The following is a 27,537-nucleotide window of genomic DNA, read 5'->3' on the forward strand; positions in this document are numbered from 1 at the left end:
CCTCCCAGCCCAGCAATTCTACTCTACATCCAAGAGAAATTCTTGTCTATATAAAACAGGGGATGTGGACAAGGAATGTTCCTAACAACTCTGTTCAAAATAGCAAAAATCTATGCCCATCAGCTGGAGAGTAGCTGACTAAATCGTGCTTTTTATTCCCTTTGATTTCCTGTAGTCTTATGATGCAAGTGGCTTTCCCATGGCTAGCTTGGGGAGGGGGATACTCTTGGCCATCGAGTCAGTGGTGGCAGTCCTGCTTAGCCCTAGGGCAATCGGTGCTGCCCAAAACAAGTGTAAATAGAACAAGGTGCCCCATGGAGCCAATGCCTCGGGTCCCTGGGGGTACAGGCCTGTACTTGTAGGAAACAGCCATCATACACATCAGTCTTTTCCAATGCTTCTGTCACTGGGCTGAGTCCAAAGAACACCCTCTCCCAAAACATTACAAAGTTTATTGGGGCTACCATTTATCGAGCATTTATCATGTGCCTGATCACGTACTAGTGTAGTAATTGCATGCATTATTTTATTATTTTATTTATGTACTTATTCATTTATTTGAGATAGGATCTCCCTCTGTTGCCTGGGCTGGAGTGCAGTGGCGTGATCACGGCTCACTGCAGCCTCAAACTCCTGGCCTCAAGTGGTCTCACCTCAGCCTCTCGAGTAGCTGGACTACAGGCATAAGCCACCAAGTCCAGCTCATTTTTTAAAAAACATTTTCACAGAAATGAGGTCTGGCTTTGTTGCCCAGGCTAGTCTTGAACTCCTGGCTTCAAGCGATCCTCCCCCTTCAGCCTTATTATTGCATTTTATCTTCACCATCACGCTGTAAGAGTGCCTGTGGGTGGGTGCTCCAAACAGTTGCAATGTAGCAGCCTCCACTCATAGGTGACAACGAGACTCAGTGTAGACAAGCAACTTCTCAAAGGTCACACAGCTGGAGGGTGGCTGAGCCAGGATGAAGACTTAAGACTCTAAAGCTGGTGCACCAGTAAATGAGAAAATCTCTGGGGGTTCAGGATAGCTTCCTCCCAAGAAATCTTTCTCCAAAGGTTCTAAGAACAATGACAGATCCATCTTCCATAAAGCAAACAAAACTAGCAGCTCCTTCATTTTGGGGCAGGGAGTGGAGGAGGATAAAGGTTAGATAAGCTCCAGGGCAACCCATTTTAATCCGACATATTTATAAGGCAACGGCCAGGACAGCACCTCAAACCTAAAGAACCATGCACAGCTGTCTCTGTGTGGCATGGAGTGTCCCTGGATGTAAAGATTTTCCAATGTGTGCTTACAGGCCAGTGGCATCATCCTCAGTCACAGGTTAAAGGGCAGCTAGGCCTGGCCTGCTAAGCACCACCGTGAGAATCTGCTGAGCTTTCCAACTAGTTTATCTGTTGTTTGCAATGAAAGATGGCCTGAAAAAGAAGGGGTGTGGGTGGGAAGAGTTCTGATTTGAGGTCCCCTGATCCAGGCACGATCTCCTTCCCCAGTTGCAGGAATCAGGAGACTCCATCTGTAAACACAGGCTCAAGCTATGTCCCCCAGCCCCCTCTTTCACTAGGTGCCACCCTCTGCTTCTCTTCCATAGACAGCCTAGAGCTGCCAGCATTCCCTTAGGATCTGTGCCCTCAGGCCTGGTTTAATTTTCTCCCTCTCCAAAGAGCCATCTGTAGGGCCAGAAGCCGGCAAAGCCTAACTCATTACTGGATGCCGGTTCCTTTGCCTGACTTTCAGTGATTCCTACCTTACCCTGGGGTTTTATGTTTCTTGTCTCAACAGTAACATTTCTCATTCCTCCACAAGTTGAATTGTTCACTCCAGCCATCTGAAGCATGCTCCTCTTGACACAGTTAGCTTGAGGCACATGATTGGTGCAAAAAAAAAAAAAAAAAAGCACTATGTCAATTTCATTGATCAACAAAAGTGATGGCTCCACTGCAAAGTTGATAGTGCCTGGGCCTCTGAGTTCAAGAGCCTTCTAGACAAAGGGCTCTGAGCTGAAACATAAGCATGCATACATATGCCTCCCTCTTGGTCTGATGAGATAATTTGGATTCTTGGTTGTTATCCTTGAGCATTTTCCTGCCTCGTTAATGCACGTGTAGCCAACACAATAATAATCATAGCTAATAACAGCTAAAGCTGAGGACTTTCCTGGGCCAGGCAGTGGCTTTAAAAACTTTAAAGTGGCTTTTAAAACTTTAACAGCGAAAGCTGAGGACTTTCCTGAGTCAGGCAGTGGCTTTAAAAACTTTAAAGTTTTCACATAGACTCTCATTGAATAATTTCTGTTTTTCAGATCAAGAAACTGAGACTTACTATCACATTTGGGATTAAGTTAAAAAAAATACAAAGAAACTGAGGCTTAAAGCTGTCAAGTATTTCACAGTCAGCAAGTGGCTAAGTTGGAACTTGGACCCAGGCAGTCTAGCCCTGGGATCCTGTGCCCTTACCCATTATCCAGTGTTGGCTACACAAAACTAACGTGTACACATTTTCAACTATAGTTTAAATGGGTGACATATTTTTCCTATGTTTTACCTAGGTGACTTTCAGTTTGGGGGTATTCTACTTACACAATCTCTTGAACTAGATATTAACTGAGAACAAATAGAAACTAATGAACTCTGAAAAACATAAAACATGAGCAACATGATGTCACCGCAAAAGACAAATCAGCACACAGCCTTCTTGTGACTGTATTTTGCTAACAGTCCACGAGCTAATAATCAGCCTCAACTCAGCAGTGCTCTGTTCCTTTGGGAGACGGACAGAAAGACACACGCAAACACACACACACACACACACACACACACACACACACACACACACACACACACAGAGAGAGAGAGAGAGAGAGAGAGAGAGAGAGAGAGTTGGTGGTTGTGCCGCCCTAAGCCTCCAGTCAGCCAGTGTGAGGAAGGGACCAGATGGGTTGGGCAGAAAGGTGCCGGGTCAAGGGAGGAAGGGGAAGCCGGAGGCGCGCGCACGCTCTGGACTCGTGCACCCGCCAAAACGGCTGCGCGCGGGGCACGCCGGGTTGAGCGGCGAGGGGCGACCCGGACTGGGACAGGGATGCGGGCAGCCCTTTCCCAGGCGGTAGCGGGGCGGTGGTGCTGTTGCCCTTTTAAACTATGGCTTGACAGGAGCCGCGCCTCCCGTCGGTGGAGTCGGTTACAATGGGAGCAGCTCCACAGGCCTCCACACAGCTCCTGCCAAGGCCTCCTCGGTGCCTCTTGCAGTTTTCCAGCGGCGCTCCCAGGAGGGTGGAGGCGGCGGCGAGCGGGGAAGCTGGGAGAGCTCTGCAGGGCTGCCCCGCGGGGTGGTCGCGGCCATGACAGCGGCTCAGGACAGTCTCCGGTTCCGCGCCCCTCCCGCCTGAGATGAGTGGAAGATGTCAGTGTCCCGGCTCAAGGCCAAACTGAAGTTGCTGGCATCTGTCTTCCACAAGAACCAGGAGCCCGCAGCCGCCGGCTCCCGCTCCACTGTAACATGACGGTGAGGCGCCGAGGCCTCGCGGGGCAGGGTGAGGGCGGAGAGGGGGCGCCTGGAGTCCCGGAACAAAGGGGTGCCTGCCCGGGAGAGACCCCGGTTCCCCGCCCCTTTCTCCCGCGACTAACCCGGCCCTCCCCCGGGACTGAGGGAGGCTTGGGTGGGAAGAGGCGGAGGGCGCGTCTCTCCGGCTCCAGGCGCGGGGCAGGCTTGGGGGCTGCTGGCCCGTCTCGGCCCCTGTCCCCGCGCCCAGAGGTGGGAGCCCGTGGTGGCCGGAGCCCTCTCGGGAGCCAGGGTCGCCCGAGTCAGCCGGCCTGCTCCGGGGACCGCGACAGGGCGGTGCAGAGCGGCTCCGGCGTTTTTTGAGCCCAGGCGGGGAAGGGGAAAGGCTTTTAAGCTTTTCGGTGTTCCGGCCGGGCGCAGTGGCTCACCGTAATCCCTGCAGGTTGGGAGGCTAAGGCGGGCGAATCACCTGAGGTCAGGAGTTGGAGACCAGCCTGGCCAACATGGTGAAACCCCGTCTCTACTAAAATATATAAAAAATTAGCCGGGCGTGGTGGCAGGTGACTTTATCCCAGCTACTTGGGAGGCAGAGGCAGGAGAATCGTTTGAACCAGGAAGGCAGAGGTTGCAGTGAGCGGACATCCAGCCATTGCACTCAAACCTGGGGAATAAGAGCGAGACTTCGTTCTTTTTTTTTTCTGAGACAGGCTCTTTGTCACCCGGGCTGGAGTGCAGTAGCGCGATCTTGGCTCACTGCAACCTATGTCTCTTGACAGTCCACGGGTTAAAGCGATTCTCCTGCGACAGCCTCCCGAATAGCTGCGATTACGGGCGCCCGCCACCAAGCCTGGCTAACTTCTGTGTCTTCAGTAGAAACGGGGTTTCAGTGTGTTGGCCAGGCTGGTCCTGAACTCCTGACCTCAAATGACCCACCTCTGCCTCCCAAAGTGCTGGGATTCCTTCAACCCAATCAAGTTGACACTCAGTATTAACCATCACAGGTGTCTTCAGAATTGTCACTCTTTTCTGCTGTGGCCTCCCTCTCCTGGTTTGCAGACTCATGCTCATCCTGTGGCATGAGGATGGGGAGGTGCTGGCAGGAGAGCTTTCTAGCTCCTGAGTTAAAAGGCAGAGATGGTGTCTCTCAAGATTTTGCTGCTGTGTTGAGTTATATTAAAAAGATTGTCTTTTATCTCTGGATTTCACACTCACATTAAGAAGCCATCAAGATAGGCTTCCTATATCAATAGAGGGTGATCTTTACCAACTGTAGTTGGGAGAAGTACAGTAAAGAATGTTAGATTCTTCTGGAAAAAAGTAGTCCTTCCATTATTTGGATTGGGTTTGTGGCTTGTTAAGCCCAGCAGTCTGATTCAGTCTACTTTGTGTCTTCCAGCATGTCCCTGTGGTTTTGGTTCACTCAGGGTATTCTCCTTGTATTTGTTATTTTTCTGCTGCTGCGGCAGACTTATTCTTTTCAATAAAATACTGTCATTTTGGTGGGGTTTTGGAAAGAGGACCAGGCCACATCCTGAAAAGAAATTCATCTTAGGATTTCACAACACTAACTCACTTTTTGTTTTGATTAAATTACCCTTTTTGAGGGGTGGGGGCTCAGCTTTGTCCTTTGTAAAATGAAAGATAGTAACTGGGCTGATGGTTACAGACATGGATGCATGTCAGAATCACCTCAGAGAGCTTTTTTAAAACAGATTCCGCCCAGCACTTTGGGAGGCCGAGGTGGGCGGATCATGAGGTCAAGAGATTGAGACCATCCTGGTCAACATGGTGAAACCCTGTCTCCACTAAAAATACAAAAATTAGCTGGGCGTGGTGGCATGCACCTATAGTCCCAGCTACTCGGGAGGCTGAGGCGGGAGAATCGCTTGAACCCAGGAGGCAGAGGTTGCAGCGAGCTGAGATCCTGCCACTGCACTCCAGCCTGGTGACAGAGTGAGACCCATCTCAAACAACAACAACAACAACAACAACAACAACAACAACAAAGCTGATTCTCTGGGTAGGCTTTGAAATGAGCATTTCAAAAATGGTCTTTCAATCAGTGATGCAACCAAAGTCTTTGGGACTTGTAGGCTAAGTATATATTCTTTAGATACCCAGAATAGTTTGATTTGGAATGTATCAATTTAGGGAAATGAAGAAGGGGTGAGTTACATTTTGGAAGCTGCTGCTTGCTTCCTTTTTCCATTTAGATTTTAGAAGACAAAGAATGTCTAAAGAGATGCAGATTTAAAGGAAATACAAGTTAATTCTGCATGGGTATGTTTATCTACACGGCATTCTCCAGCTCACTAATCCAGAAGAGTTCTAACACCCTCTGTGATCATGGGTTGTTTTTCTTAAGTATTCCTCCATCAGAGTATCTGAGAACAGATGCTTAGAAACTACTGAGACCTTTGTGGGTCTTACTGGATCTCTGGATCCTAGTTTCTTGATATGTTACATATTCTGGGTTCTAACCTCAACTGGCCTTCATGATTAAAGATGCATTTATATACCGTACGGTGGCCAGGAAGCTTATGCTTTGAAATTGCCCAAACTGGGTATGAAGGCCCTTCCTAAAACCCCATTAAATTCATTTCTAAACTTGATGATTGTCAATTGTGTCAGTTGGTAAATTCTGTCTTGCAGAGAGGTATTTTGTAGTAAATAACATGTTTTTAAAACTAAAATTTGCCTTTTAGGAAGGTGGTAATCATTTCATAATTCTTAGTTTTGTGAAGTGTCTATAAATCATACATCTGATCTTTTAAAATGAAAGGCAATTGAATTTATATAATGATTCAGGCTTTTAAAAGTTAAAAAGGTAGTTATTTTAGGGAATGGATAGTTTGTGATATTTATTTTAAACAAAATAAGCCATTGATCTTATAAACATAGCCATGTAAGTAAAATGTTTTCTTATTTTAAATTAGATTCTGTTTTAACACTTTTTTCAGTTTTGCTTTATATTTGACTTATATTTTTTATATTTTATATTTATATTTGATTGCTTTTTTATTCCTAATTCTTTTATTTTCTGTTCCGTTTTTAAAAGCTGATAACTGTTGTTTGTCAAATCAAAGTTGGATTTAAAAATAAACATTTAATGTTAATAAGCTCTCTGGTAGTGGCACTGCAGTGACAGATGGTTGAGAGTTTGTGCCTAAAGCTATGGCACCAGTCTTCTAATGGACTTAGCCTGTATTCAGCCTGTGTAACCCTGGCAGATTTTTTCTCTGTTTCAGAATGGGGCAACAGAAGAAGTGACTTCAGAGGAAGAGGAAGAAAAGGAGATGGCTAAAGTAGGATAAGAAAGGCATTTCATAAATGTTGTCATTTTTGATTTGAGTAATTCCATAAATTTCCTTTCTAAACTACTATTAATGTGCAATAATTGAAAGCACATTGTATTTGGAATAGAATGTAATTTCTCAACTCTGGATTTACCTCTAACTGATGATACACCTTTGAGCAAATTGCTTTATCTGAATTCTTTGGATTGGATTTTGTGGAAAACAAAAGTCCTTAACTTTTAGCATGAAAGCTTTATTTCTATTTTATACTAATCAGTCCTTAACCTGCATTTGGTTATTTTTAGGAAGAGGAACTACTAAGTTTAAAAAGTGTTATGTTTGCGTAAAAGGAGAATTTGAGAACATGTTAGGGACTACTCACCAGAAGTAGTGAAACTGTCTCTTGTTGAAAAATCATCAAGGAATTTTATGTTAGTCTGTTTTATGCTGCTATGATAGAATACCAGAGACTGGGTAATTTATACAGAACAGACATTTATTTCATAACAGTTCTGGAGACTGGGAATCCCAAGATGAAAATACCAACATTTAATGTCTGAGGGCCTTCTTGTTGCGTCCTCAGATGGTAGCAGGCAGAAGGGCAGGAGAGCAAGCTAGTCCCATGTGTGAAGCCTCATTCATCAGGGCCTTAATCCCATTAAGGAGGAAGGAGCTCTCTTGGCCTAATCACCTCTTAAAGGTCCTACCTCTTAATATCATCACATTAGAAACACCTGAATTTTGGAAGCACCCATACAAATGGTAGCAAATTTAGTAGAGCAATTTCCAACGACATTGAACCTAGGCCAGTTGTCAGTTCTGGATATAATTTTAGATGTTTTTAGGCTCTGAAGCTTTGCATTTACATTCAAACTTCAGAACAAAGATCTTTGTCTCTGCATTGACCAAACAGAAGATATGTGAATTTTATGGTCTTGTTTTAAAAGATATTTTCACAATAGGTGCTTGAGAGGATGTGGAGAAATAGGAACACTTTTACACTGTTGGTGGGATTGTAAACTAGTTCAACCATTGTGGAAGACAGGGTGGCAATTCCTCAAGGATATAGAACTAGAAATACCATTTGACTCAGCAATCCCATTACGGGGTATATACCCAAAGGATTATAAATCATGTTGCTATAAAGACACGTGCACACATATGTTTATTGCGGCACTATTCACAATAGCAAAGACTTGGAATCAACCCAGATGTCCATCAATGACAGACTGGATTAAGAAAATGTGGCACTTATATACCATGGAATCCTATGCAGCCATAAAAAAGGATGAGTTCGTGTCCTTTGTAGAGATATGGATGCAGCTGGAAACCATCATTCTCAGCAAACTATCACAAGAACAGAAAACCAAACACTGCATGTTCTCACTCATAGGTGGGAATTGAACAATGAGATCACTTGGACACAGGAAGGGGAGCATCACATACCAGGGCCTATTGTGAGGTCGGGGGAGGGAGGAGGGATAGCATTAGGAGATATACTTAATGTAAATGACGAGTTGACGGGTGCAGCACACCGACATGGCACATGTATACATATGTAACAAACCTGCACATTGTGCACATGTACCCTAGAACATAAAGTATAATAAATAAATAAAAATAAAAGATATTTTCTGTTTGGGGTCTTATAATTAATTCAGACTTTCATTTTCTATTTTTGGAAATTATTAATCTAAAATACACTTTTAGAGTGTTTCAGAACTAAAGAAGTAGTGTGGTAGACTTGTTTGTTTGTTTGAGACAAGGTCTCTCTGTCACCCAGGCTGGAGTGCAGTAGCGTGGTTAGGGCTCACTGCAACCTTGAACTCCCAGGTTCAAGCAATCCTCCGGAGTAGCTGGGACTACCGGCAGGTGCCCCACGTCCAGCTAATTTTTTAAAATGTTTTGTAGAGTTTGAGTCTCGTTCTGTTGCCCAGGCTGGTCTTGAACTCCCGGCCTCAAGTGATCCACCACCTTGGCCTCCCAAAGTGCTGGGATTACAGGCGTGAGCCACTGTGCCTGGCTGTAGGCTTGTTTTATGAGTCTGGGAGTAAAATACTTCTTAGAATTGTCCAATTAGAATGGGAGTTTTTTTTAATGTTTTTTTGCAGTTTAGCTGAGGTGGAATAAACTGCATGAAAACATTAAACCTTTTCCGTGGGTCAGGCGGCCATTGTACTAAAGATCACGTACCCTTTCATTTTTTCCCTTCACAATATAATAAACAAGGGACCGCAACTTTGAAGGAAATCTAGAAAGGTAAGCGACTAGACTTTGGAGATGTCAGATGAGGACAGCTGAAAAGCAGATATTCTAGGCTCCTAAAAGAACGTGGGAACAGGCCCAGAACAACCTTGGACATGGGGTGTTTGGATGTATTGGATGCTTTTCTTTTGAGAAGGAAAGTTGATGTGTTGAAGTCATGGAAAGCAAGATTGGCCAGAAAAGGCAGATGGTTAAAAGTCTTGAATTCGAGACAGGCGTGTGTTTCTATTTGGTGTGATTATTGATAAGAAGACCTTAAGCAGGGAATAGTGTGCTGAGGATATTGCTTTAAAAGGTATGTTGAAGGGAGCTCCATGACATATAGAGTCACGCGCAGAGTTTGAGTGAAGATAGTCAGTAACCTGGTCTAGAAATCAGTGAATTAGCCGACTTGGAAAAAAAAAATCGAGATGAATATAAGCTATCCTTTAGAGATTTTGACATTTGAAGTAGAAAACTAAGGTAATTGAAGCAAATTAGGATTTTAAAAAATCTGCATATATTTGTATATGTGTAAGAACAGATAGTATGGGAGGGAGGGAGCAGAATGATGTGAATAAAGATGTTGTTCTGGGGGGTGTTATTCAAATTCTTTTTAAATTATTATTATTTTTTGAGATAGGGTCCCTGTCACCCAGGCTGGAGTGCAGTGGCATGATCATAGCTTACTGCAGCCTCAAACTCCTGGGCTCAAAGGAGCCTTCTATTTCATCCTCCCGAGCACCTGAAATCAAATTATTTTTCTAACTCATTTTTTGGTTATTAATGTCAATAGATGCTTACTATGTAAAACCATAAACTGAAATTAGGGGAAAGCACCAAATGTCTCCAGAGATAACAACTAAAATTAATTGAAAGGAACATTTCAATATAAGTTCTTCTGGTCTTTTTCTGTGCATATTTCAGCATAATTTAAATTCTTTCTTTTGCTTTGTGTATTCCATTTTTCATTTCAAAGTTTTTTGATACAGGAGAAATTATGCTGTGTTGGTATTTCAGTGGCCCCTTAATATCTCATGGAATCGAGTTCACTGTTTTGCTATTTTTGCACATATAGATTTTGTGTATGTTTTTGTGGTTGCAAGGTTGCAATAGGTATCCTTATGCCTAAATTTGTGTTTACATCTTAGACTAGTTTCTTGGAATACAATTCTAGAAGTCAAGTTTCTGGAACAAACTATGAACTGTTAAGGTTCTTGACACCTGCTGCTAAACTGTCTCAATGGTTCCTCTTAAGAGGAGATTTAAAAGATACCTTGGCTGGGCATGGTGGCTCATGCCAGTAGTCCCAGCACTTTGGGAGACCGAGGTGGGCAGATCCCTTGAGGTCAGAAGTTTGAGACTAACCTGGCCAACATGGTGAAACCCCATCTGTACTAAAAAGATAAACCAATTAGCTGGGCATGGAGGTGTACATCTGAAATCCCAGCTACTCAGGAGACAGGCATGAGAATCTCTTGAACTTGGGTGGCAGTTTGCAGTGAGCAGAGATCACCCCACTATACTCCTGCCTGGGTGACAGAGTGAGACTCTATTTTTAAAAAGTGAATTAAAATTAAAGAAGTAAATAAATAAATGATGACTTATTTCATAATACCTATGACTTTATAAAGCTTTGAAATCTGCTTTACCCAGAGCCTAGCTTTTAAATAAAATATAGGATATAAAAGCTGGGAGCCTCTTGAATGGAATGTGGGGGCTTTTTCTCTCTCCCCATAGGATAGATATATTCTGTTTCTTTTCCCCCATTGAGTCAAGAATAATTTAACTTTTGGCGTAAGAAACTGCTGAAGAAAAATAGGTTGAATAAGCTAACATTTTTCTTCTTTTTGCAGGACATAGAAGACTGAGATCACTGTGAGATGAAAGAAGAGCCTATTAGTGGGAAAAAGTTGGAGGATGAAGGAACTGAAAAAGGACATTTGGCAGTAGTAGAGAAAATTAGGAAGACTGAAAGGCAAGACCATTTAAATGTGTAAGTGTGTATAAATAGCTAGAGCCTGGACTTTTTGTTTAAGTAATTATAGTTGATACCAGGCAATTTGTGAACCTGCCAAATTCAGCTGCTCTCCTCCTCCATTCCCGCCTTAGTGGTAGATTCAGTCATATGTTTATTGGTTTTGAGACAGGGTCTTGCTCTGTCACCTGGGCTAGAATGTGGTGGCACAATCATAGTTCACTGTAGCCTTGATGTCCCAGGCTCCAGCAATCCTCCTGCCTCAGCCTCCCAAGTGTCTTGGACTATAGGCATGTGCCACCACACCAGGCTAATTTTTTTGATTTTTAGTAGAGATGAGGTCTCACCATGTTGACCATGCTGGTCTTGAACAACTGAGTTCAAGTGATCCTCCTACCTTGGCCTGCCAAAGTGCTGGGATTACAGGCATGAGCCACCGTGCGTAGCCATGGTCATATGTTTTCTTGCCCAAGGTTATCTTTCTCATCTAAGAATAGCCACTTTTTACCCTGTTCATCTGCTCTTCACATCCTGGAACCACCTTCTGATCCCAGTATATGCCCCGTTCCGGCTTGTTTATGCTGTTTTCTCTGCTTACCTTCCTTCTGTGGCATCTGTATACTCACATTCATTCTCTCCTACAAAACAACTCAAATTATTTCTCCTTCATGAGGCTGACTTTGGTCCATCCTGCTCTCACCAAACCAAGAATAATTCTTCTCTTTTCACTTAACACCTCTTTTATGTGAAGCAGCAGGACGTGAAAAGAACACTGAGTTTGGTGACAAACACACCTTTTTGGTTTCACTTTGCTCAACTCTAAAATATGAATAAACAGTACATACCTTTTGGATGACTACTGTGAAAAATAAATGAGAATATTGTGTGTATATACATGAAATGTTCGGACAGAGTAGAGAAACGTCAGATGATAGTCTGAACACTTACTACTTCATGCCTTCTATTAGAGCTGTTTACCAACTCCACAAAATCCAAGGACAAGTTACTTTGTCTTGGGCACAGGTTCTCCAAAACAGGGAATGAATTGTTAGGCAAGTAGATGCCAAGTGTTGAAACCAGAAAGATTACTCGCCATCATTCAGTCTTAGTTATATATGAATTTAATTAGTAATTTTTCATAGACGAAAGACATTTAGTCAATTTCTCATATCTTGATTATTTATAAAACTAAGTTTGTAGCATTTGAATTAATGTACTTTCCATGTCTTGTGATCAATTCCAGTTTGAGTTATCTTCAAAACAAGTATAAATTATTGAACACTTTTGCATGACCGATACTATGCTAAGTACTTTATACTTTATATATCTTCTGATTTAGTCTTCATAGCCGCTGTATGAAATAGGTGCTCTTCATATTTTAGAGAGGAGAAACTTCTCATATTTTATAGCTAGGAAATGAGCTCATGGTTATATAGCTAGGAAGTAATATATTTGTAAACTTGTTGTTTTTTCTTTTTCAAAGAATAGTGCAGTCTTTAAAACCTTTAGTTTCACATTACTAACAAGTAGTTCCGTTTCTATTTAGTCTTAGGATAAGATACCGATGTGTTTTCATCTTTAGAGAAGTCCCCACACTGAAAAGCGGAAACAAGTAGCATGTAGGCACACGTTTCTTAGTGTCTCAATGTGTGAACTAGACTGTGTAATATTCTTGCTCGTAGTCTTATGAATGGAAGTCTCTTTTAGTTAGTAATGTATCGCCTTGAGTGTCTTCTATTATTTTCAAAAATTGCTGGGGTTTGGAATAGACTCATACTGACTTCTATCCTATCGTGAATCCATGGTGGTCAGAGCATGTTGGTTAGAGTTTTTCAGATTATAAGAAATAGGAAAACAACCAGACTTGTATCTGGTTTTATATTTTCTTGAAACTTCATAATACTTCATTTAATTGGACATTTTTTTTTTTTTTTTTTTTTTTTTTACTTCTTAAAATGTTGAATGGTGATCCTTATTTTATTTTATTTTTTTTTGAGATGGCGTCTCACAGTGTCACCCAGGCTGGAGTGCAGTGGTGCAATCTCGGCTCACTGCAAGCTCCACCTCCCAGGTTCATGCTATTCTCCTGCCTCATCTTCCCGAGTAGCTGGGACTACAGGCACCCGCCACCACACCTGGCTAATTTTTTGTATTTTTAATAGAGACGGGGTTTCACCATGTTAGCCAGGATGGTCTCGATCTCCTGACCTTGTGATCCACCCATGTCAGCCTCCCAAAGTGCTGGGATTAAAGGTGTGACCCACCACACCCGGCCATGGTGATCCATTTTTATTGCAATCTTTTTCCTTTTTTTTCTTTTGAGATGGCGTCTCACTCTGTGGCCCAGGCCAGAGTGCAGTGGTGCCATCTCAGCTAATTGCTACCTCCACCTCCCAGGTTCAAGTGATTCTCTTGCCTCAGCCTCCCAAGTGGCTGGGACTACAGACACGTGCAACCACGCCCGGCTAACTTTTGTATTTTTTTGGTAGAGATGGGGTTTTATCTTGTTGTCGAGGCTGGTTTCAAACTCCTGGCCTCAAGTGATCCACCTCGGCCTCCCAAACTGCTGGGATTGCAGGTGTGAGCCACCATGCCTGGCTACTGTAATCTTATAGATCAGGTTGAAATACCTTAAATCTTTAGATTAGTTGGCTCAGTAGACCCTGGTAAACAGAGGCTTTTGTGTTTCATGCTGCAGTGTCTGGGTCAGTGCAAGCTTCAGATAGACTTATGAAAGAGCTCAGGGACATATACAGATCACAGAGTTACATGACAGGGAAGGATCTCTAAATCCCTGCTCTTCTTCTTGTTCTTTTGCTCTTTTCTGTTGTCAGATTATGAATGTCATTTCTTAAAAGTGGACCAAAATGGAAATGTTTACTAGCTTAATTTTGTGAAATTCAAAGGCAACCAAGTTCCAAAAGATGTAGGGGGTAAGATAGGATGAGTTTACTTGTTTTTTGGATTTAGAGAAATTGTTTTTATAGGTCCGTCAGAAACTTTTTGTCATTTTCCTGATAGAGTGAACTCTTACATATTTTTTATCTTCTAGCAAAAAGCTCAAGCTTGAGCAATATTGCTTGGAAAGTAAATAAGAGTAATACGTTTCATTATACAGAGAATGATTGCCAAGTTGATTTTTATGACTTTTCCCCCAGTTTTGAAAGCAACATAATCAACTCTTATTGTAGAGATAGTTATGTTATTACTTTTAAAATGTATGGGTGGAGTACACCTGTAGTCCCAGCTACTGGGGGTGGTGGGAGGCTAAGACAGGAAGAGGTTTTGAGCTTTGAGAGGTCAAGGCTGCAATGCGCTGTGATTGCACCATTATATTCCAGCCTGGGTGACAAAGCAAGACATCCTGTCTCTTAAAAAAAAAAAATAAATAAATAAATAAATAAATAAAAACAGGCCAGGGGAGTGGGGAGTGGAAATCATATTGGACATGTATATATATGACAGTTGTAGAAAAATACCGTTTTTTTAGTGATTTAACTTTTCATAGTTCCATCCATGGCAAATTGTTCTCCTTGAACCCCTTGGCTAATAATACAAGTTTAGGAAGGCATATTAAACTTCTTTTGAATTTTTGAGAAAATTATATACATGTGACTGTTTTCCTTTAGAATGACTGCAAACTCTGAACCTCCTTATTAGATTAGATTTAGGCTATTATGATCTCTTTTGGACATTTATTCTGAAGGAGCTGGAAGCTATAGTGACCTTTATTTTTCCTGGGGATATAGAGCAGCTTAAGATCTTCTCCTTCTGGAACTTACCCTAGGTGCTCTATTTTAGCTTTCAGATTGGTTCATTTTTGAGTTAGTTGAAAAAAAATTACCTTTTTGTTTGAACTGTTTTTTGTTTTGTGGTTCTTAGGGTTGACCCTGATAGTCCTTTGCACAGTGATCTTCAGATCTTAAAAGAAAAAGAAGGCTTGGGAGATATTTTGCTGAACTTATCTTTTAAGGTAAGAAAATTGTTACGGGACTCTCTATTTTTTGAATGGGGGGTGTATATTTGTACAAGTGTTTTGGAAAACAATTTGGTAAAGTGGAAGATACTCATACACTATGGTTCAGGAATCTTGTGGATATTCACTGCACAAGAAAGGAGTACGTAGGCATGAGGAGATGGGAATGTTCAGAGCAGCATCATTTATAATAGCCCCAAACAGAAAATAACCCAAGTGGTCGTTCCAAGAAAATGAAGAACTGTGGTATTCATAAAAAGGCTTACAGCTAAGTGGGACCAGCTGGGCGAACCTTAAACACTATGTTAAGCAAAAGAAACCAGACCCCCAAAACCTATTTTGTACAATTTCCCTTGTATAGAGCTCAAAAATAGGCAAAACTAAGGTTGGTTAGGACATTCATTCTTAGTGGAGGCAGTGTCACCTGCAGTGGAGTGAAAATTGGTCTTTAGAGTAAAAGAAAACGTTACCTATTATAATGGTCTGCTGCCCTCCAAAGGGTCATATAACATAAACCGACATACAATATATCTGTGGTGTTGAAATTCCACCACAGGGGAATGGGGGTAGAATTAGGAAGAAAACTTCTAAAAAGGCTTCTTAGGGTTAAAAAAATGAAAAGAAAACACAGAAACACTTATTTCTGGATCCATACTTGGGCAGTAAAACTATCAAGAACAAAGAGGTGATTCCATCGAGGTTAGGGTAAGGAGGCCATCCAGGTGAGAGGTAGGGAGGTGTGACCTGAAAGGGACATCTGTGAGCTTCTTGGATACTGGCTGGAATATATTTCTGGAGCAGGTTGGTTGTTACGTGGGCAAATAATTTACGATAACATGTTAAGGTATACCTTAAGGTATATTTTATGTACTTTTCTGAATGTATGTGTTATATTTAATAAGGCATTTTTAAGATACTAAAAATCAACGTTACAAAGGAATAACAATGGAATTTAGAAGAAATGTTAATGATCTAATAGGGAATCTAGATAGGATGTAATGGTTTAAAATCTATGGCTATATTGAGGTATTTTGATGAAAAAAACAGACATAAAACAATACTTTATTGTTCTTACTCTGAGGATAATAGTAGTTTTATAAAACCTTTGTACTTCCCTTTTTGTGTGTATATTTTTTCTTGGGATTATATCTTATGATTGAACTTTCTTGAAATGACCCTAATGTCAGTATTTTCTCTCACTTTTGTTATCATAGAAACTGTTGTGGTTGTCAACTGGTTGTCTTCCTAAAGTATGAATCCGGTATATATTGACTGAAGTTGCTAATGGCTACTTCTTTACGGATTCATATGGGGGAGTGAATGAAGCATGCAGGCCTAAAACAAAAAACAAAACACACAAAAAAACAGGAAGCTATCTTTCTTTTTTAAAACATTAAATCATACGTCCATATGCCCAACACCAAACTGAAGAAATAGAACCTTTGGCTGGGCATGGTGGCTTATGCCTGTAATCCTAGCACTTTGGGAGGCCAAGGCAGACAGATCACTTGAGGTCAGGAGATCGAGAGCAGCCTGGCCAACATGGTGAAAACCCATCTCTACTTAAAATACAAAAAAAAATTAGCCAGGCATGGTGATGGGTGCCTGTAATGTAAGCCCTACTTCGTGGGAGTCTGAGGTGGGAAAATCAGTTGAACCAAGGATGCAGAGGTTACAGTGGGCTGAGGTTGCACCATTACACCCCAGCCTTGGTGACAAGAGAAACTCCATCTCAAAAAAAAAAAAAAAATATATATATATATATATATATGTGTGTGTGTGTGTGTGTGTGTGTGTGTGTGTGTGTGTGTGTGTGTGTGTATGAAATAGATCTTTATCAGTACCTGTAGCACCCTGTGTGCCCCTCCCTTGTCACGCCCTCTTTGGGAGGTATCTTGAAGGGAATATGAAATATTGACCAGGAAACTGGAGGATTGATGATTGCAGGTGGTGTTTTCATTATTTTGTCCTGCTCTAGCTAGGACTTCAGGGAGAGGACGATCTGGGAGGTAAATGGCTGAAATTCTATTGGATTTGTGTTTGTGGCCCATGGCTCCTGATACCAGAAAGAAACGCCTTTTTCTGGGGTTGGAGTATTTCTTAAGAGTCCTGGGAAGAATGTGATTGCCTTGAGCTAACTGACCTTCTGAAGAGGACCTTAAACTGAATTGCCAAGTTATTAGTATCGGGATTCACAGACTTTGGAGAATAGCAGGTATGACTCAGAAAGATGTACAGGAAGGAGCCAGAACAATATATGTTTATAGTCTCTGATGTCCACAGTGACAACTTGAGCATCATGAATACTAAGCAAAATGGAACTGGAGATAAACTATAACACAAAGATGGCAGTGAGGGCAGGAGGGAATGTGACCTGGACAGCAACTTGGTAAATCCAACTTGCTGTGTTTTTAAGGAAGTTGTCTTCTGATGTTACAGGCAACATCAGAATTACTGAATTGAATTTTGAGGTAGTACTTTAAGAAGGGTCTATTTAGATAAGTTTAGGTTTATTTAGAGAATAGCAGCCAGGATTGGGAAGAAATTCATTCTATTCCACGTCCTAGGATAGCTGGTGAAATTGTGGATTTGGAGAGGAAAACATGGGGGTTCATGATAGCTTGTCTTCAACTATTTGAAAGAGTATGTATATGGAAGCATTAGTTTTTATTTGTTTTTGGTGAAGACAGGGCATAAAACAAGAACTAGTAAGTCAGATTACAAAGAGGTGATTTTCAACTCAATATAAGGAAGTGACTTGTAACTATTTAGACTCATCTAGTGATGTAGTCTTTGAAAAAGAGAATGTTCTTCATCCTTAAGATTAACTTAGAAGGCTGAGATGTTAAATGGGAAGTCAGATAACTTCATGAGATTGTTGTAGAGCCTGAGAGTCTGGTTCAGAGTTAATATATACTAAGGTAACTCAAACTTCGTTTGAACAGTCACCCTCAACTTTTGTTTTCCCTGTAAGATTTGGATTCCTGAGGTCCAGGATACAGTTTATGGAATAGAGTCCCCAGGTTTTGATGTAGAAGAGTTATTCTGAACTGTTTAAAATAAATTCAATCACCCATAATCAATTAAGGGGTTTTATAGTCACTCTTTAGGGATTCACATATTTAAAGATCTAAATAATAGGAGGTTAAATGAAGTTGTACTTTACCAAGCTTTACATCAACCTGTATACTTTTCATTATGTCTGTTAAATTATAGATAAAAGGTGAGCTACTTTATTTGAAAGTAGACTATAGTAGCGATCATTAAGTTGGTATCTTGTGTCATTAAGTTGGTATGTTGTGGATAATCTTACATTTCTATTGCAAGTTAGAAAAAGATTTCCTCTTTCATTTTCTGTCTCATCTTCCTCTCTTCATATACTTTTATCAAGTCTGATGATGTTTGTCTTTTAATTAGGCCAATTAGTTATTGCTGATACTTGGATTCGAGTCTACCATCTTATCGATGAGCCATTCCTATTAGTTTTTCTTGCTTTGTGCTCCATGTTGTCTTTCTTTTAGACTTTTTGATGACTCTGGTTTTCTACCTCTGTCAGCATAGTTCTTATTCTTCTTCATTACCCTATAGTTACAATATGTCCTTGATGTGTGAAAGTCTAACATAAACTTGTAGATTCATATTTTTTTTCCTTTTCCTTGTCAATACAAGGACCTTAGCACACTGAGTTCATGTCCTTCCTCCCAAATATGTGCTACTGTTTTCATACATTTCAAGTCTATACTATCTAAAACCCTACACATAATTATATAATTAGTCAATATTCACTTAGATCTACATGCATATTTGCTCTTTTTCATGCTCTGTAGTCTCCACATTTTCATCGAGGATCCTCTTTCTCCTCTGAAACTATCCTTTAATACTTCCTTTAGTGTGAGTCTGCAGATAGAAAAATTCCTTTATTTTTTATTATTGAAGAGTGTTTTCATTAAGTGTAAGTTTCTAGGTTGGCAGTTTCCTTTATCAGCACCTTGAAAATATCATTCTCTTATGCTAGCTTCCGTTGTTTCTCTTGAAGTGTTTAAGGTGGTTAAATCTTGTGAAGTCATTGATCAGTTTTGGAAGATTCTCCACATCCGTATCTTCAGCTATTGCTTCTGTCCCATTCTTTTTTTTCTTCCAGGGCTCTACGTATGTTATAAACTTTTCAATATGTTGCCTTTTGTTTTCTCTATTTTCTACCTTTTTGTCTTTCTGACCTTTTTCCAGTTTATTGAATCTCTCTTCTGCTAGGTTACTGCTGTGGTTAAACTTATCCATTAAGTTATTAATTTCGGTTGTGATAGTTCTAAATTGCAGAATTTCATATGGTTCATTTTTATAATTTGCATTTCTCTGCCAGGTTTTCAGTCTTGTCCTGTCTTTCCTTGATCATGTTCAGCAGAGTTATTTTAAAGTGTGTCTGCAAAGTCTGTTATCTCAATTCCTTGTGGTTTTGTGTCTGTTGTTTACTTCTCTTGTTTTCTATTATGTCATCTTTCAGTCTCATGTGGCTTTTTATTTTTAGTGATAGACATTATATATGAAAAATTGTAGAACTAATTTGAAGCCTTGGATGATATTCTTCTCCAGAGAGGATTTACATTTGCCCCTGCCAGGGGCTTGGAAATTAGCAACCTGGGATTGTCTCATCCAATCAAGGATTGAGATGATTAAAGCTGGCCATCATTCTCTGTTAGGGCAATTTGCAGTTGGTTCTTCAGGATCCCAACCTAAGGAGCGGGAGACTTAGCAGGGCCCCTCCTCGGTGGACGCTGAGCTCCAGTGTTTACCTCCCTGTGAGCTCTGTGAGGCTGTGTGTTCTAGCTCAACTTTTTAACCTCTTCCTTGTCTCTTCTGTCATTGGAAGAAGACCCAAGGGGGAAAAAGAAGACCTTGTTCTCTGGTGTTCCCTTTTCTCAGCCCTGTAATCATTATGTTTTGTCCACCTCTCTAGTTCTTAGTCAGAAGATTGATCTAAATTATCTAGTCTATCCTTATTGGAATGGTTCCTTTATATAGTTCTATTGAAGTGGAACCCCTTCATGTGTTTCATAAATTTACAATAACACTGTTCTGTTTGGGCCTGATTTTAACTTCATTTTTATTTGCTTTGGTTTTCATTTCATTTGGTTTTTGGTACTAAGTTTACCTTTATGACTCTCACCCTTTATCTGATAATAAATGTACATATTCTTTTATAGATTCTTTTAAAATCTTCTAAATAGTATAACATTAAGGATGTTCTTAAAATTAATTAAACTTACTTATTTGCTTTTTAGGATAACTTTCCAGTTGATCCTCCATTTGTTTGAGTGGTGTTACCTGTTCTCTCAGGAGGGTAAGTGTAAGTGATTATTTTTATTTATTTATTTATTTTTATTTTTTTATAGAGATGAGGTATCACTATGTTGCCCTGGCTGTTCTTGAACTGCTGGGCTCAAGCAATCCTCCCACCTTGCCCTCCCAAAGTGCTGGGATGACAGGCGTGAGCTGCTGTGCCTGGTTTACTTATTATTATTTTTTAACATAGTGTACACCAGAATTCATGTGGAGAGCTAGTCCCAGGGTTTCTGATTCAGTAGGTCTGTGGTGGGACCTGACCATTTACATTTTTTAGAAGTTACCAGGTGAAGTTGATGCTATTGATCTGGGGCCCACATCTGGAACCATTATAAAGCATTATGTTGCTGATAGGTAGAGTTTTTAGTGACTCATATATATATATACACACACACACACATATACATACACACACACACACGTATATATAAACACATACTTTTTTTGTCATAAAAACCGAGTGTTTTTCAAATGTAAATTGTGATTGGGGGTTTAGAGAATGTTATGATTACAGAGTGGTCCCCACATGCCTGTGATCCTAATTATACCTCTAGGAATCATTATGGGAAATCTCATAGATGTAAGGAGCTGGCTAATTACTTCTAGAGGTGATAATTGCAGTTTAGTAGAATCCAATGGTAATTGTCTTGCAGTTTTACTGAAGTTTGTATTGCTTCTTTTTTTGTGGTTGGAAGTCTTACAGAAGTGGAGAAAAGATCGCAGTTTGCTAGGTTAGTTGTGAAATGTTCTGTAGACCCTCAGAGTATGAGCAATTTAAAGTAACTTGAGGATTTTGAAACACTCAGTTGACTAATTCTATTATGTGACATAATCTACATTATGGTGATTAAAATCTAAATATATCCAGCCCTTACTTTTTGATGATTTCTATGGTTGAGATAGTAATAGTTGCATTTATGGTAAAAATATGAGTGACTATTTCAGACTTCAGAACTTTCTCCAGAAGAGCTTTGTTCCCACAGTTATTTTTAGTTGTATTTGCTTTACATGCTTAGATATCTGTTTTGGGGGCTAACATCAAGAATCATTTCTGTGTAATCAGAATATGTATTAACTGTGATGTTGATGCTACAGAATAGTTATCTGGACATTATATCCATCTGTAAAAGCTCAGAGAGACAAAAAGTGTTTTTTCCTTTTTTTAAACCCTTAGTATTACATATGGATGTGCTGAGTTCATTTTGAGTTCTACCACACAGTAAAGTAATATTGTTTTATTCATTCATTCATTCATTCATTCATTGAGGCAGAGTCTTGCTGTGTTGCCCAGGCTGAAGTGAGTGGTACAATCACAGCTCACTGGAACCTCTGCCTCCCAGGCCCAAGCCATCCTCCCACCTCCTCCTCCTGAGTAGCTGGGACCACAGGCATATGCCACCATGCCCAGCTAATTTTTGTATTTTTGATAGAGACAGGGTTTTACCATGTTGCCCATGTTGGTCTCGAATTCCTGGGCTAAAGCGATCCATCCCGCTCAGACTCACAATGTATTAGGATTATGGGTCTCAGCAACTTTACCCGACCCAATATTGTTTGTTAAAATGTTTTTATTTATTTACTTCTCTTTTGCTTTTCTGTTTTTCTTTTAATTTTTAAATTTCTATTTTTCTCAATATTGTTTTTAAAGAGTTCACTTACCTGACACCTGCAGCCTAATCTTTGCCATATCTCCCAAAATGTTCTGTGAGTGCCAATATAGTGGTATGTTAATATATATTTGTTTTGTGGGGATTTCAAGGTTTGGGGGAAGCCAGGTTCAAAATGTCTTTTACCAAAGGACTTCTTGGAACCTTAATGCTATTTTCTATTTTTCCCAAATTTGTTTAATAATGTTCCTGACAGCATCTCAGAGGATGGTGTCCTCTGGCTTACTCTCTGGGAAATGCTGCTCTGTTGGAAATCCAGAGTTCTGAGTGATTCCCATGTGTTTTCTTCCCCAGAGGAGAAAATGCTGAAGTGACCTTTTAGTGGGCAGATGTTGCAGGTCTCCTTTTGACAGGTTGTTTCAAAGTTGATCACAAATATACTATTACGGTGAGTCGCAGTCCCAGGTTGGGTGTGAAGCAGAGTTGTTTAGAATTGTGTACTGTTTTATTTTGTTACCTTTAGAGCTTCTCTAGACTGTTTTGGTTTAGGCAGTAAAATTGCTATAAAAAGAACTTCTCTTGATGTAAAACCTCATGGTCAGTTTTGGAAGTTGAATGTTGGGTAACCCAACCAAATACTTACGTATACAAAATAAACACAAGGCTGAAAAATACTAAACGTTTAACCTTTGTGTCTCTTGCTCACCACACCAGCCTTTTACTTGTTACCAGGCCATAGTTCTTTTGTTTTTCATAGGTGAATGTCAAAATGTCTTTTTAATGAAGCCGTTACTGACTGGGGAGAAAAGACATAAGTATTGTGCTTCAGTTTATGTGGTGGTTTATAAAATTGTGTATGTTGACTCAGTATTCCCATAAGCATGGGAAAAGGAAGACAGGTTATTTTTTGTTCAGAATCTTATTTGAGAGAAAAAAAAGATCAAGGAAAATATTTGGACAAAAATCTGTAAATTCAGGATAAATGTATGAAAACATTTAAAACTGTGATTATAAAATGGATCAGCATAGCTTTTCAACTTTTTGTTGTAAGAATCCCAAGAATGTAAGTTTGCGATCTTAGTATACCACCTGGAAGCGAGACAAATGCATGAAGTTATGAATCATGCCATTTTTAGTTTTAAAATCTGTTCCATGGTTTCTTCATTGATTGTTTTTTGCCACAGTGTGTTATGGTCCTTATTATTTGGATGAATAATTTGAATAATAAGTCAGCTTGTGACCTACCCAAATAAATCTTCTGATTCCTAGTAAAGTGTTTTTCATGATACCAAATGCCAGCTATATAAGAGGAGATTAAAAGTACTAAGTACTCTGAGTACTCCATTGATTATCAAATGCTAACCATGGGCCAGGCACGGTGGTTCACACCTGTAATCCCAGCACTTTGGGTCAGGAGTTCAAGACCAGCCTGGCCAAGATGGTAAAACCCCATCTCCACCAAAAATACAAAAAATTAGCCAGATGTGGTGGTGCGTACCTGTAATCCCAGCTACTCGGGAGGCTGGGACAGGAGAATTGCTTGAACTCGGGAGGCAGAGGTTGCAGCGAGTCGAGATTGCGCCACTGCACTCCGGCCTGGGTGACAAAGATAAACTCCATCTAAAAAGAAAGAAAAAGAAAAGCTAAGCATGGACTTAATTTGTCTGAGGTTTAAAGCTGCAAAGGGTTGTTCTTCATGAAGTAGGTGGGATCCCAGCTGGGCAGTGAAATTTGAGTTGGGTTTGGTCAGCTCGTGGAGGCTGAAGGAAAATTATTTACGTAGGTGAAAGGTAAACACAATCAGGTATCTAGGAAAGAGAATGAGGGATTCAGAGTGTACGAGACCAGTTTGAGCCATAACACAAGGAGGGTAGGATTCATGTAGAAGATTTGTAGGAAATAGTGCTGACGTAATATCTTGTGCTCAAACAGTTCTGTGGATTGGTGACATATCTTTCTTTTTTCTGGTAATAAACTAGTACCCCTGGATATTTATCTTTCTATGTATCTGGTTGAGAAACAAGGGAGTAGCAGTAAATATACCATTTTGGAATAAATCTGGTGACAGCAGAAGAGGATATGAGACACATTGTCCTCACAGAGCCTAGAAAAGGGTGATAGTAGTTGAGGGTCACGCTGTTGTCTTAGAGTGAAGTGAGGAGAACCTACAATGGCTTGGTAGTCATAGAAATGGAAAGAGGAATGAAATTTGAAGGCTTATTGGTGGCAGAATCAAAATGGCTTGGTCTTTGTAGTCAACTATTAAGTGAGGAGGAAGGATTATTGGCTGACTTAGGAAGAAGTAAAAAATGTGAAATACCGATAAGACACAAAGCTTGCAATTTTAGTCAGGGTAAAGCTTAAGCATTGTGTGATTCTAGATAGATTATTGAGCAGTATTGTTCCATGTGTTTTATATCCCATATCTTCTAGCTATGATCCTACTTCTTTATTTCTTGACATAGGCTAACATTTTTTAAACTGACAGCTTTATTGTGATACAGTTTTTATATGATAAGCCTCAGCCTTCAAGTGTACAGTTTAGTGGTTTTTAGTATATTCAGAATTATGCAACCATTACCACTAACTAATTTCAGAACATTTTCATCTCCCCAAAAAGAAATCCCATACCAAAATGTCCCTGTCTGACAGCTTTGAAGAGAGCAGTAGTTCTCCCAGCATGGAGGTTGAGATCTAAGAATGGACAGACTGCTTGCTCAAGTGGGTCCTTGATCCCTGAGTAGCCTAACTGGGAGACATCCCCCACTAGGTGCAGACTAACACCTCACACTTCACACGGCTGGGTACACCTCTGAGACGAAGCTTCCAGAGCAAGAATCAGACAGCAACACTTGCTGTTCAGCAATATTCTATCTTCTGCAGCCTCTGCTGCTGATACCCAGGCAAACAGTGTCTGGAGTGGACCTCACACAAACTCCAACAGACCTGCAGCTGAGGGTCCTGATTGTTAGAAGGAAAATTAACAAACAGAAAGGACACCCACACCAAAATCCCATCAGTACGTCACCATCATCAAAGATCAAAGGCAGATAAAACCACAAAGTTGAGAAAAAGGAGTGCAGAAAAACTGGAAATTCAAAAAATCAGAGCGCATCTTCCCCTCCAAAGGAATGCAGCTCATCGCCAGCAATGGAACAATGCTGGACCGAGAAGGACTTTGACAAGTTGAGAGAAGAAGGCTTCAGTCGATCAAACTTCTCAGAGCTAAAGGAGGAACTATGTACCCAGCACAAAGAAACTAAAAACCTTGAAAAAAGAATGGAAGAATGGATAACTAGAATAACCAATGCAGAGAAATCCATAAACGAACTGATAGAGATGAAAACCATGACATGAGAAATACGTGACAAATGCACAAGCTTCAGTAACCGACTCGATCAACTGGAAGAAAGAGTATCAGTGATTGAAGATCAAATGAATGAAATGAAGCGAGAAGAGAGGTTTAGAGAAAAAAGAGTAAAAAGAAATGAATAAAGCCTCCAAGAAAGATGGGATTATATGAAAAGACTAAATCAATGTCTGATTGGTGTGCCTGAAAGTGATGGGGAGAATGGAACCAAGTTGGAAAACACTCTGCAGGATATCATCCAGGAGAACTTCCCCAACCTAGCAAGGCAGGCCAACATTCAAACTCGGGAAATACAGAGAACACCACAAAGATACTCCTCGAGAAGAGCAACTCCAAGACACATAATTGTCAGATTCACCAAAGTTGAACTGAAGGAAAAAATGTTAAGGGCAACCAGAGAGAAAGGTCGGATTACCCACAAAGGGAAGCCCATCAGACTAACATGAGGTCTCTCGGCAGAAACTCTCCAAGCCAGAAGAGAGTGGGGGCCAATATTCAACATTCTTAAAGAAAAGAATTTTAAACCCAGAATTTCATATCTGGCCAAATTAAGTTTCATAAGTGAAGGAGAAATAAAATCCTTTACAGATAAGCAAATGCTTAGAGATTTTGTCACCACCAGGCCTGCCCTACAAGAGATCCTGGTGGAAGCAGTAAACATAGAAAGGAATAACCGGTACCAGCCATTGCAAAAACATGCCAAAATGTAAAGACCATCCATGCTAGGAAGAAACTGCATCAACTAACAAGCAAAATAACCAGTTAATATCATAATGATAGGATCAAGTTCACACATAACAATATTAACCTTAAATGTAAATAGACTAAATGGTACAATTAAAAGACACAGACTGGCAAATTGGATAGAGTCAAGACCCATCAATTTGCTGTATTCAGGAGACCGATCTCACATGCAGAGACACACATAGGCTCAAAATAAAGGGATGGAGGAAGATCTACCAAGCAAATGGAAAACAAAAAAAGGCAGGGGTTGCAATCCTAGTCTCTGATAAAACAGACTTTAAACCAACAAAGATCAAAAGAGACAAAGAAGGCCATTACATAATGGTAAAGAGATGAATTCAACAAGAAGAGCGAACTATCCTAAATATATATGCACCCAATACAGCAGTACCCAGATTCATAAAGCAAGTCCTTAGAGACTTACAAAGAGACTTAGACTCCCATACAATAATAATGGGAAACTTTAACACCCCGCTGTCAACATTAGACAGATCAACGAGACAGAGAGTCAACAAGGATATCCAGGAATTGAACTCAACTCTGCAACAAACACACCTAATAGACATCTACAGAACTCTCCACCCCAAATCAACAGAATATACATTCTTCTCAGCACCACATCACACTTCAAAATTGACCACATAATTGGAAGTAAAGCACTCCTCAGCAAATGTAAAAGAACAGAGATTATAACAAACTCTCTCAGACCACAGTGCCATCAAACTAGAAGTCAGGACTAAGAAACTCAATCAAAACCACTCAACTACATGGAGACTGAACAACCTGCTCCCAAATAACTACTGGGTACATAACGAAATGAAGGCAGAAATAAAGATTTTCTTTGAAACCAATGAGAACAAAGATACAACATACCAGAATCTCTGGGACACATTTACAGCAGTGTGTAGAGGGAAATTTATAGCACTAAATGCCCACAAGAGAAAGCACGAAAGTTCTAAAATTGGCACCCTAACATCACAATTCAACGAACTAGAGAAGCAAGAGCAAACACATTCAAAAGGTAGTAGACGGCAAGAAATAACTAAGGTCAGAGCAGAACTGAAGGAGATAGAGACACCAAAAAACCCTTCAAAAAATCAATGAATCCAGGAGCTGGTTTGTTGAAAAGATCAACAAAATTGATAGACCGCTAGTAAGACTAATAAAAAAGAAAAGAGAGAAGAATCAAATAGATGCAATAAAAAATGATAAAGGGGATATCACCCCCGACCCCGCAGAAATACAAACTACCATCAGAGAATACTATAAACACCTCTATGCAAATAAACTAGAAAACCTAGAAGAAATGGATAAATTCCTGGACATACACTCTTCCAAGACTAAACCAGGAAGAAGTTGAATAGACCAATAGTAGGCTCTGAAATTGAGGCACAAATTAATAGCCTACCAACCAAAAAAAGTCCAGGACCAGACGGATTCACAGCCAAGTTCTACCAGAGGTACAAGGAGGAGCTGGTACCATT

General features: G+C 40.4%; 1 protein-coding gene across 23 annotated transcripts in view; it reads left to right on the forward strand.

Moving 5' to 3' along the window:
* Positions 1-2,856: 2,856 nt before the first annotated feature.
* LOC100430065 (uncharacterized) overlaps positions 2,857-27,537 on the forward strand; it is a 55,756-nt gene continuing 31,075 nt past the window's right edge. For 14 of the 23 annotated variants that reach the window (XM_077940433.1, XM_077940451.1, XM_077940436.1 and 11 more), the window contains exons 1-5: positions 3,001-3,501; positions 6,747-6,803; positions 10,895-11,034; positions 14,899-14,989; positions 20,272-20,330. The gene's annotated coding sequence lies outside the window, so the exon portion shown is untranslated. Of the gene's footprint in view, positions 2,918-3,000; positions 3,502-6,746; positions 6,804-10,894; positions 11,035-14,898; positions 14,990-20,271; positions 20,331-27,537 lie in introns of those variants that run through there. The other 9 variants (XM_077940447.1, XM_077940449.1, XM_077940450.1 and 6 more) reach the window with 2 other exon arrangements.

The sequence above is a fragment of the Macaca mulatta genome, chromosome 7 (genome assembly GCF_049350105.2).
Source record: "Macaca mulatta isolate MMU2019108-1 chromosome 7, T2T-MMU8v2.0, whole genome shotgun sequence".
Lineage (NCBI taxonomy): Eukaryota > Metazoa > Chordata > Mammalia > Primates > Cercopithecidae > Macaca > Macaca mulatta.